This window comes from Mchenga conophoros, linkage group LG1 (assembly GCF_057382185.1).
Source record: "Mchenga conophoros isolate Kocher_MC1m ecotype Shallow Benthic linkage group LG1, M_conophoros_male_GT1.1, whole genome shotgun sequence".
NCBI lineage: Eukaryota > Metazoa > Chordata > Actinopteri > Cichliformes > Cichlidae > Mchenga > Mchenga conophoros.
The window spans coordinates 4801183-4813227 of NC_140526.1; positions in this window are offsets into that span (position 1 = coordinate 4801183).

Below are 12045 nucleotides of genomic sequence, written 5' to 3' on the forward strand. Positions count from 1 at the left end.
AGCTCACTCCTGGTGGCCGCTTGGCGGGGTCTGGTGCCTGTGGCCCGGCTGGGCCCCTTCCGGGGGGTGGGGTGCCCTCAGGCCTCTGGCCTCTGGGCCTGAGGCCCTGTCCTCTCTGGCACAGCTGGCTGTCGGCAGAGCCCGCGGGCACATCACTGCAACCCCATCTGGTCTCTGCTCCGTGGCTGCTGGGTGACCTCTCGTTTGCGGCTCTCCTCATTTTCCCAGGAGGGTGGCATGGTTGCCCCCCTGGTGGTCCTCCTTGAGTCCTCATATTCTGGGGCCTCTGGATGTCTGGGGCCTGGATCTCCTCCATACCTGCTTCATGCCCTGGGGGACGGGGCTATGGCTCCCCACACTCCCTAGCAGATCGTTACATGGAGAAACCTTTTGAATACAAGCGTGCTGATCCACACAGGTGTTCACAGACACAAACTACACCTTTCTTGGCTGCTACCTCAAAGCACATTGTGCACTGTCGATCTTGCGTGCTGCACAATAACATGTAATATTTAATATCTACTGTTATCTACTGTTAGCTAGTTTATTGTGATGGTGTTGTATTTATTATGTTGCTCTTTTTTGTTTCTTTTCTCTTCTGTTTTTTCTCATCTCCATACAGCTGATCCAGGTGTTTTGTTTGTTTTTCTTTTTTTTTCTTCCCCCCTTTCTCACCATCTCTTCTCCCCTCTATTTTTCTTTCTCTCCCTCTCTTTCTTTCATTCTTTCTCCCCGTCCTATCCCCCAGTCATGTCTGTCCCGTCTGCAACAACTGAAAATAAAATAAAAATAAATACATAATTATAATAAAGGTCAATCAAAGGCACCAATATGGCAAGGCCATGATGATCCACTTGGTAAAGTAAATCTGCTTGGCATCTTTCTTGGCCTTCAGACAACAATTCTGATGGCTAAAGAGCCAAACGGGACAGGCAAAAAAAGGAAAAAAACATGAATGTTTTAAACATCTGTTCATATTTACTGGATTTTTGTGGTGATACCAGAAGAAAGCATAGATCATAGATGAAATTTTTGACAAAATCAAGTATTCTTTGTTTGTCTAAGAAGAAAAATGTCTTTTTGTAATATTTTTTGTACTTGTGAAAACTTTATATTAAACATCTCACTGATCTCACAGATATCTGTCTAAGCTTTCCAAGAGTCCTGATGATCTTATTTCCATTTGTGCTGTTTGATGAGTTATATGCTCCTTATGGCCAACTTTATCTCTGACAGGAGCCAGAGGATGTGTGGGTGATCAAATATTCATGTCATCTTGGGTACATTTAGAGGGGAATTTAATATATTTTGAACCCCTCCTAATTACAGTGATCGTGCTGTCTGCATGCTAATACCTGATGCAAAGCGGCACGCTGTATTAAAATTCTTTCCTCATACTAAACATTGAGTCGAAGTCGAACTACCTAGTTTATTCACAATAATAAACTACCAGTAGGTTTTTCATGTTGTAACTTCAGTCTATAAATCTTTCACACAAACAGTGGCTGGATGAATGGATTTCCACCCTAGTTGGACGTTGCTGTTCAGCAGAGCAGTAGGATGTTGAAGGTATTGTCATCAACCACTCTGTGCTTCCTTTCTCCACTTCCTTCTTCCTTTTTGGCCAGTGGCACTGTGAACGAAGAGGTCTCCCTGTCAGAGAGTCAGTGTGCATGTGTGTTTATGTGTGTGCGCACGAATATGTGAGTGTTTATGTTTATTTAGTTTTGATCTCCAGGAAAAGAAACACTGATTCCATTCTCTCTTTACCTCTTTTGCAGTTCAGAAAGTTTTATCTGAATTGGTTTGTGCACGGATGCACGCACATATTCCTGTGTGGATGCACAGGATTTGCAGGCCACTCCAGGACACTGACATGCTCTTTGATAAGTCATTCCAGAGTAGCTTAATCCAATCATAGGGTGGTCTGTTTGCTTATAAAACCACAATAGGCAGCTGTTGCCATCCCTCGATTATCCATTAGTCTTTTGCTGAGCTCCCACACAAGTTCCTTTTGCATGTTCACACAGGCTTTGCGTCAGCTCAAGTAAAATTTACAGCTGTGCCATTTTTTCCCACTTCTTAATGATTAATTTAACTGTAGTCAGAGGGGATTTTCAGTGTTTAGAAAATGTTTTCGTATTTATCTCCATGGTAAATGTTTTTCCCCAAGGCACAGAAAAACTGCTATTACACTGAAATCAGATGGACACAGTTCTGCTTTCTCCTTTAATCTTTAGTCAAGTATGAACTGGATATTGTGGTCACTCAAAGTGTATGACAGCTGAATTTATTTGTATTATTATACTTTTCAAAAGTGTATACTGCTCTCTAGACTCTCTAAAAAGAACAACAAACTTTAATCTTTTAATTCAAGTCAGTTTTATTTATATAGCGCCAAATCACAACAACAGTTGCCTCGAGGCGCTTTATATTTTAAGGTAGACCCTACAATAATACATACAGAGAAAACCTCAACCATCATAGGGCCCCCTATGAGCAAACACTTTGACGACAGTGGGAAGAAAAAACTCCCTTTTATAAGGAAGAAACCTTCAGCAGAACCAGGCTCAGGGAGGGGCGGGGCCATCTGCTGCGACCGGTTGTGGGGAGAGAAGGAAGACAGGATAAAGACATGCTGTGGGAGCGAGACAGAGATTCATAAGGATGTAAGGATTTAACAATTAAAGACCAGATATTCTCATGACTTCTCAAGACATTACATATCAAGAACAGTATTTTGGTACAGTGCAGTATGAATAGAACGATCCAGATTTTTTGGGCATGAACATACTTTGAATGAACTTTGAATGACTCATAGAATACACTTCACATAGATAATACTGATTTAATATTTCTAGGAAAATGGTTAATGAGACAAATTTCATGTCAGTCTAATTAATCGGTATGCATTTTCTTCAGCTTTCTGGACTCCTCTATTAATCTTCCTTAAGTTTATTACTGTTGATGCCAATGGTACACATCATTGTATTTTATGGTTTGGTGGTCCTCTTTCAAAATTAAAAATGATTCTCGTTGCTATTTTTTTCACCTACAGAGCCCTGAAAAGAAATGCTCTAATCCTCGGATAGACTTTATCACTTCTTCACTTACTGTTTCTTGCTTCTTGTTACCCCTCAGTGATCTCAAGAACAAATAAATGTTTCAATTTAACATTAAAATGTGTTTTTCTCATGATCATAAAAGTCACATTAAACCTACTTTAAGTCAGTGTTGTAAAGCCATAAATCATACACACTTCCAAAGAGGAAATGCTTCATGTATGTGTATTTATAAAGGCAAAAAGACCTCTTGCTGCTGATTCCCATCAGCGGCTGTCACGGTGATCTATCGGCTAGGCTTTGTGGGCGAGCTGTTTTTAGATGGAGGGAATGTCACTGGATTTATGTGGCTAATGCCAAAACAGCTGCTGCCATGAATAGCTGAATGAGGCCTCATAGTCAATATCCACATCCAGATTAGTGTCGTTCCGGAAATGTTACAGGTGAAGGTTAAGACAATAGAAAGTGAACGTGTTTTATAGTATAGCAAGTTTGCAGTTTTTGTATTGATGTTAAAGAGCTTTCACCCAGTCTTTATCTCCTTGTCAAACAAATACACACTTAAATACACACACACAGACCAGTTTCTCTGCCAGCCAGCTGGCTCTGAGCCCATCTGCATCCTGTCTACCATTTATGTTCCCAGCTCGTCCATAGAGTCTGCGTGTGTGTGTGCGCACATGTGTGTGTGCATGCACGTCTTCCTGTCGAGGACCAGTCCCTTGGCACACACAGTCACATTTCCACACCCAGTTCCAAACACAGCTCCATCCTCACAGTTTCCCATTTACCCAGTCACACTGCCATAGTACATCACACACGCACAAGTGTTAGCTGAACTTGCTGTTAATGGAAAGGACTGGTGGGTGGAGCTTGGATGAATGAAGAAGAGATAAAGTCAGAAGGCTGGGCATGAATTAAATTTATAATTCTAATTCAGTCTAACTGGCAAAGAAACAGTCTCCATGTTGATCATTGATAGGTGTGCAAGATACACAGCACAGATGTATAATGTGCAGCACAGTGTTACCAGCCTGTAAACTTCTCTCACTATGGCACTCATACTCAAGTCCACTTGAAACTGACTCTGTCATCAGTGCTAACCTCAGCTACCTTGTCTTTATTTTGAGCCTTTCACAATTAGAAACATCCCATTGCTCCACAGTTGAACTTTAATGTGGAGGAGCAGCAGGGGTGAAAATGGAAAATCACTTAATGCAGCTCAAGGAGGATGAATTGTAAACCGTTAGGCTGATATAAATGAAATAAAGTTATTAACATCTGTTGTGTGCTGTGTAATTTCCAGAGAATCTAGACCATTTGAAACCAGTTTGGGTACTAGCAATAAAAACAGTTCTCCAGAGAGGCATTTAAATCAAATCAAATCAAATCAAATCACTTTTTATTGTCACATCACATGTGCAGGCACACTGGCACAGCACATGCGAGTGAAATTCTTGTGTGCGAGCCCCACAAGCAACAGAGATGTGCAAACACAACAACACAAACGAGCAAAATACAAGAATGGCCAACCTGAAACTAATAAATATATGTACAATATATAATAGTGTATGCATTTCTGGATGTGTATACTAAATATTTTCCTATGTGTGTGTGTGTGTGTGTGTGTGTGTGTGTGTGTATACACATTTTTACAAATTAAATAGTAAAAAAATAAAATAAAATAATAATAATAATAATAATAATAAAATATATAAAATATACAGAGTTGAATATGTGCAAAACAAGTGGCATTTATATACATTTATATTTAAAGACTGTACTTATAATGGCTTGAAACGGGAAAAAAGGACAGTGAAATACAAGATTGATCCAAAAGGTCTGATAATGAATACAAAACTCTTATTGATTGATTTACTGATCTTCCCTTTGAGATCCTTGTGCACTTGTGGTCCACCCCTACTGCTCCTATAATGTTTAGATTGCTCTGTGGAGGTCCTTTTCTGAATACTAGCACAAGATTATTTTGAAATGGTCTAGCCTTTTCAATGCACAGTGGAACACAGTACAGTTTCAGTGGTCTCCCTCGGGTTGTTAAAGCCAAAACTCAGAGTTGACTGGGTGCAAATTCCAATGCATGACCTTATTTTGATGAAAGAAAATGAGCATGCTCTTCATGTTTCACTTCTAACCTGACAGGCCACATTTAGACAAACTGGAATCTTACATGTAAGACTGCGATTAGGTCTCTAGGTCATAGCCACAGAACAAGCTGGGTCACACCATATAAAATCAATCAAATATGAAAAGTTCAGGGAATTTTGTTGCATCCTTCATGTACTGGCAGAGTGCAACTATGAAACTGTTTGAAATATGAAAGTAAATGTTGCATGGCTTCAGTCATACTAACGTTATTGCTTAATTTGCACAAATTTAACATTGCTGTGTAACTGCAGTTATGGGACTTGCAAGGAGCTTTCTTAAAAAGCGGCAGTAAAAAAAAAGTCAGCAAGGAGAGATAATTTGGAAGAATTTTGGTGAGAAGAGAAACTGATTCCGATGATCAGTCATGGCAAAATGAATCCCAGTGATAATATGATTTAGGATAGGACGCCTAGAGTGTAGTCGCTGGTAGAGCTGAAGATGAAGATTGAGAGTTGGATGGAGCTCTGAGTGACTTTGGTGAGGGGTGATGGTGAGGAGAAGGGTTGCATGAATGGGAGTCTGAAAGCGAGACTGATGAGGAGCACCGATTTAAACCACTCAGAGCAGAGGCTGATTGGCTCAAAGAAAAGGATGATCAGACCAGAGTAATGATGTCAGTATTACGACTGACAGGACAGTGATGTAAAGAATAAATTAGCGGCCAAACACCCAAGAAAGTACGTAGATCAGATCTTGTTTACTGAACTTATAAATAAGCTTATTTTCAGAGGTGCACCACAAGAGGGCCCTGAAGGGGAGACTGCACATCAGTATAGGATCAGCAATGTATTTAAAGTATTTGATTATGTCTCTATATTTAAAAAAAACCAAAGAGAAGTATCTGGTCTTCAGAAGCTCACAGAAATAAGCCTCTAAGGCTGCATGAGAAATTGTAATTTCCCCTCTCCTTTCCATGGCTGCTGCATCCATCAAGACTCTTCAGGGCCTTTGATGAAGCATCTTGGATGTTGTGTGTTATTTTTCATGTCACACATACAAACCCAAAACCTTGTAAGAGGGTTTGGAGGCGAGAGAAAAGAGATCTGTCTAGATTAAGAGCAATAAAATTTGATCCCAAAGTCACAGTGACATATGAGTATTACTCGAAGTGGCTGCAAGTGGGAGTTACTGCGTGTGTGTGCCGGTGTCTGTTTGCATGTGGGCGGGTGAATCCCGTTATAAACCTTGGCTGTTAAGTGGAAATGGAATGTATAATGCATAATGACAGCTATGGATCTCGTTGGAAGCAAACACGCACACATACACACACATGCAGAAATCAGTTGTGGCCCCTTTACGATCTAATATGCAACAATCTCATCACAAACAATGTTGGTAGTAATAAGTCTGGGAATCAAAGCTCTGCTTCTCCTTCCAGTGAGTGCAACAGCTTCCCATCGTCTCTTTTAGAGGCTGTTGACGACCAAAAAAACAACTGCAGCTGATGGATAGGAAGCACAGCAGCTGTAGTCAGAGACGGCCCTTCTTCACTTTAATAGATTAATTTCATTACTGGATAAGACTGACAATGTCTGAGTCCACATTGTCTCCCCAGATTAAGATTCTATAGTTACTTAATCCAGTGCTTAATGTCTGTACACCTCATAACATTCCTCCTTAATAATTATTCGCTTAGGAAGCTACTTATGTTGTCACATTTGCATTTGTTCCACAGTTGTTCAAGCACAGGTTGCACTGTGTAAAGCCACATTAGCATTTACTCACCAGTACACTGAAATAATGAAACAATAAGACTCTGGTAGATACACCAAAAACAGCAAAGGATAAATGATATCTAAACTGAATCTATGCTGTAAGGCATGAAGTGTTCAGATTACAAGTTGCTGAATGAACGATAAATTGTAAGAACATTTTTTGAGCTTTAAAATACATATAGATAATTTGGGCTGATGAGAGTTTGTAAGAAACTAACAAAGAGAGAAGAGAAAGATGAAACACAAACATTAATGTGATTTGTGTCCACGCACACCAATTAAACATTTTGCATCTAGGGAAAATATATGCAAACAAACTGAAGGGAATTAATATAATTTGTATGTGGAAAATAACAAATAAATCACAAATATGTGCTTACCTCCTATTTTCTATCATTAATGACTGATAAACTGACAATTATTAATCTAGAATAAGATTTTAGGTTTGACCTGTTTCCATCTTGCAGTTGATCCTGGTTGGCAGTTAGAGCAGGAGTAGGAGCTCACTGTTAGGTCCCCACATAGAAAGTAAAAGTTGGGAAACAGAATATTTAATGGCTGCTAAGTATCTTCATGTATCTTGTATAAAATGTACTTTCACTGTAGATAAATCAGTTTTTCTCCAAGAACTGGAAGAGCCATAACCTTAACGACGTGCAAAAATGTGTTAATTAATGCGTAGGTCGAGCAGCTAAACCGGCCTCTGAGAAATAGAGGATTCTGATTTACCCTGATGATTTCAGTTCTCTCTCTTTCTTAATTTTTTGTGGTCCTGTGGACAAGGCATTACAAGTATAATAGGTTATTAGATTATGACTTATCTTTGTTTGGGAATGTTGCATTTTCCGTGTCTCCTCATAATGTAAACAGCTCAGTAATGTGCATCTGCATCGCTCTGGGGGACTCAGATCACTGCTTCTACTCTTTTAACTACATTAATTTTAGAACTTGCTAGACTGCTGATCCTGTAATGCACAGGCCCCTTCTGTTAGGTCTGGCGGTGACCCAAAGCTGCACAACATGGTTTAAATAACTTGAAAGGATACCAATCATTTTGTATAACAGATAAAAGTCCAATGTATCAAAAAAAGAACAAAACTACAGCTGACTTGCCTGCTTCTGACCTCCTGAGCCTCCACAAAGGACTTCATGCTCTGTCTGGCACCTAATTCATGAAAATTTATTTTCTCCTCTACATCCATTCACTACTTTTGCTTTTAAGTGTAGGCACACACAACCTATGACTGATGTTTTCTAATCTTTTTTTCCTTCTCTTTTCACATAGCAGCTTTCAGACTGAATCGAGGTGTGCATCTCTCAAATGCGCAAGCAGTCATATTCATACTTATTCCAGTTTTTTCATAGTAGATAATTTATTTCACTCGGTCACAAAACAGAGGACATGTTGTGACATCCTGTACAGTAGTGAGAGAGAAGAGTTATTGCTGTATCAGGAACTTAAAGACGTCTGTGACTGAAAGAGAGTAGAAGAAGAAATTAGAGAATCGACGAGAAAGAGGTGCACCCTTCAAGGACACGTCCTCTTTGTACTTTTTGTCACTCGTCCAAATTTCCGCACTTGAGAGCATAAGTGGAAATAAATCAGCAGACAGCTCGAACATGAATGGGCATCAGCAATGTTTGTGTGTGAGATAGCTAGAAAAAGAGTACACGCTCATTTAATACCTTTGGGCCAGACAAATTGTGAGTGAAACACCATCCGTCATTTCTGCCCCTCCTGCCCCCACCCTGACTCCACCCCCTCAGTCTCCATTCACATCGTCCCATCCTCAACAAGGACCAGAAAACCTCTATGGCTATAATTGGTGAACTGTCTGCACTGAATGACTATCACATCAGTCCTCTGTCCACCTCGCTTTGTGCTTTGTTGTGTCTAATTTGGACCGTTTTTCTGTTTTTCTTTGAACATCCACCAAAAAGTATCGTTTCATTTCTCTTCTGTACCACTTCATTCATTGCACTTACTATTTTATCCTTCTCTTTCAAGCTCCCATGTCGCCTCTTTCTACATATTCATTTGACTGTGGCATGGCGTATTGTGAATGCTAATAGGTTCCCACGCTCACAAGGTACAATACAGTGACTAGTAAATGACTGTGTGTGTGTGTGTGTGTGTGTGTGTGTGTGTGTGTGTGTGTGTGTGTAGGAGGCTGGGCGGTCAATCCACAGTTCCATTAGCCTGATGGAGTTTCTATTAAATTAGAAAGTCTCTCTCTCTCTATCTCTGTCTCTCTCTGTCTCTCTCTCTCGCAATCACATTAGCGCTCTTATCTCATTTGTGGAGGCTCTGCAGGCTGGGAGGAGAGGGGGCGAGTGCAGGGTGGAGTTATGATCTTAAAGTGGACATGAAAAAGGACAAACCCTTGTAAACAGAGAGACATAAGGTTGGCGACTGATGTGTATCTGCAGTATGTGTGTGAGCCAGTACGTCTGCGTGCACGTACACGTTACGTATGGATTCGTGTGTATGATGAGTCGAATTTTTCAATTGTCAGGGATGCTTAAAATGGAATTGGTCCATTAACAACTCTGACAGACATGCCAGCCTTTAATGCAGCCTGATGACAAAATGCAGCAGAGACGAGCTGAAACGACTACTGTGTGTGTGTGTGTGTGTGTGTGTGTGTGTGTGCGCGCTCAACTAAAGAGCAGATGTCTGTAAAGCACATAGTGAGGAAAATATGTTGGTCCTTACTTTGATGTTTTTGGACTTGAATTATTATCACATAAAGGTAGATTACAATAAAAACAAAATGAATTTCAATTGTCTTTAACTCAGTTTTGGCAAATCTAACTCTGAAAGTGAGTCTGAAGTCTAGTGTAAGTTGACACCACACTCGTGCCTTTGTCTGTAATCAATCATTAAGCACGGATTACTAGGCATACTACATTGCACCTAATTTCTACACAAACAAAAATGAAAGAAAACAACCATTTGGGACTAAGAGGTGTGCCAACTGTCTGGCAACTTGAAGGTGACGACAGGATTCAGGCACATTGACTGCATCCATCTGTCTTTCAGAATAAAAACAATTACTGCATTTAACTCATTTTAAACCACTAATCGTGTTTAGATTTGTGTACAAATCAAAAAATGAATATGGAATAAAGGAAGATGATTAAAAAAACGATTTGGAGGAGTGTGGATTCCCAGAGATAATACCACTGCTGTTTATTTGTTTATTTGTTTATTTTTATTTTTATTTTTTTAAATCCAACAGATCCAGAACAGTTAGGATGATCAGACAAAACACTGAGATAAGGAGCGACTGAGATAGATTTCATGTAATAAGCAGAATCATTTATAAGCCAGTTAAGTTTTCTTAAGCACATCGATTACTTTAGACAAATGAAGATTGATGAGAAAAAAACTTAAATTGGAAATAAGAGGCTAATTCCCCAAAGCTAAATCTAAATGTAAAGAGTTTGAGAAAAACTGTGAAAATCTCCAAGTGATTTTAAAATAAACTCAGTTATGAATGGGATAAGAGGCTGAAAAAAAAGAAGAGCTAGCTGGAAGAATTACTTTTCCTACTACAGTATCAGCCAGAATTTAAGGAAACTTATACATAATGATCACCTAATTGGTATCCACCCAAATAATACACGGAAGCAGTGAAAAGAAAATCAAATCAAGTGATCAAAAGCTGTAATGATGCCTTTGATATTACTAATGTGTGTTCATGTGTTTGTGTGTGTGCCCAGTACAACAACAGCAGCACAGCAAGGACTCAAACAAATATGTGCTCGAGGGCCTATGACAGACTTGTTACACCTGTGATTGGTATTTTTACTTCATCTGAACACTTTTCCCACCTCTTCATATTTTTTGCTAGAAAGACACCTTTTTTTAAGTTTGACTGTTGGGGATGTTTAGCACGCAAACACTAAATAACAGAAAACTTTGTATATCTAGAAGTCACTGTGTTCAGCAGATGACTACTTCCCCAAAGTAATTTCCAAACCAAATGTGTTGACAGTTATATTATAGTAATTATAATATTTTGTTTCTGCTGGCAATTAAAGCCCCTAAAGACATCTCATTGTCTTTGTTCTTGCTAGAGGGCTGCTATGACCCAACAACATAGCTGCGTCTTACTCTTGAAATATTACTCATGCAGGATTGTTACTGTGTGGTATCAGACAGCACATTCAAAGGACTGTTTCAGACAATTGCCATTCCTTTCATCTGCCTGCAATACAAATGTTCCTTTTATCTCAGTCCTTCTATCCACAGCATGATGGTTGTGCTCATTTGGAAAGCTGTGAATTGTATTATTTGAGTCCACTATATTCTGTAGGATTTAAGGGTATGGTTTTTATTTTATGTCATATGTATATGTACAGTGATGGATACTTAAATAATGTTGGTTTACAGTTCCAGATAATTAAGTGCATGCAAGTGGGCCCTGTGAGGGAAAAATCTGTTCTTCATACTGCTGAGAACAGTCAATTTTAGACAGTTTTTACTACTCTTTGCTTTCTGTGATGTAAATGACTCTGGCTGTGAGCACAGAAACCCCCTCATGCCAGGCTGTTTGTTTTCCAATCAGGACAAAGCTGGTTTAAAAGGAGGGGTAGGCAAACTTGTTTCACATTATGAGGTTAAGGGTCTCACCACAGACCGTTACAAGGTAAGGGTTATTATAAAACATGAATCACACAGAGCTTGGCCCTGTGCTGGAATGGCAATGTAACTGTCTTAAGATGAAAAAGACCCAAATTCAGGACACATGTAGCCATCTTAAAATCAAACATCCAAATCATTAAACCAAAAAAACAGGAAGTGGTCACACACTTACAGACACTCAGTGAAGGCAAACTATCCAAGCAAGCGGCAACAAGGAAAAGTCCATGATGAAACATACCAAAAACACAAGGGACATGTGGAGGCTGGAAAGCTCGACAAAATAAACAAGACTACAAGACAATCTGGCCACTTGGAAATGATACACATGAAGTATGCATACAGGTGGATGATTGGCTAATTGGAAGCAGTGTAATTTACACAACGCAGGTGACACTGATTAGAGCAGCAGTACAGATACCTAGGGCTGGTCCTAACTGAGTGAAGTGACCCA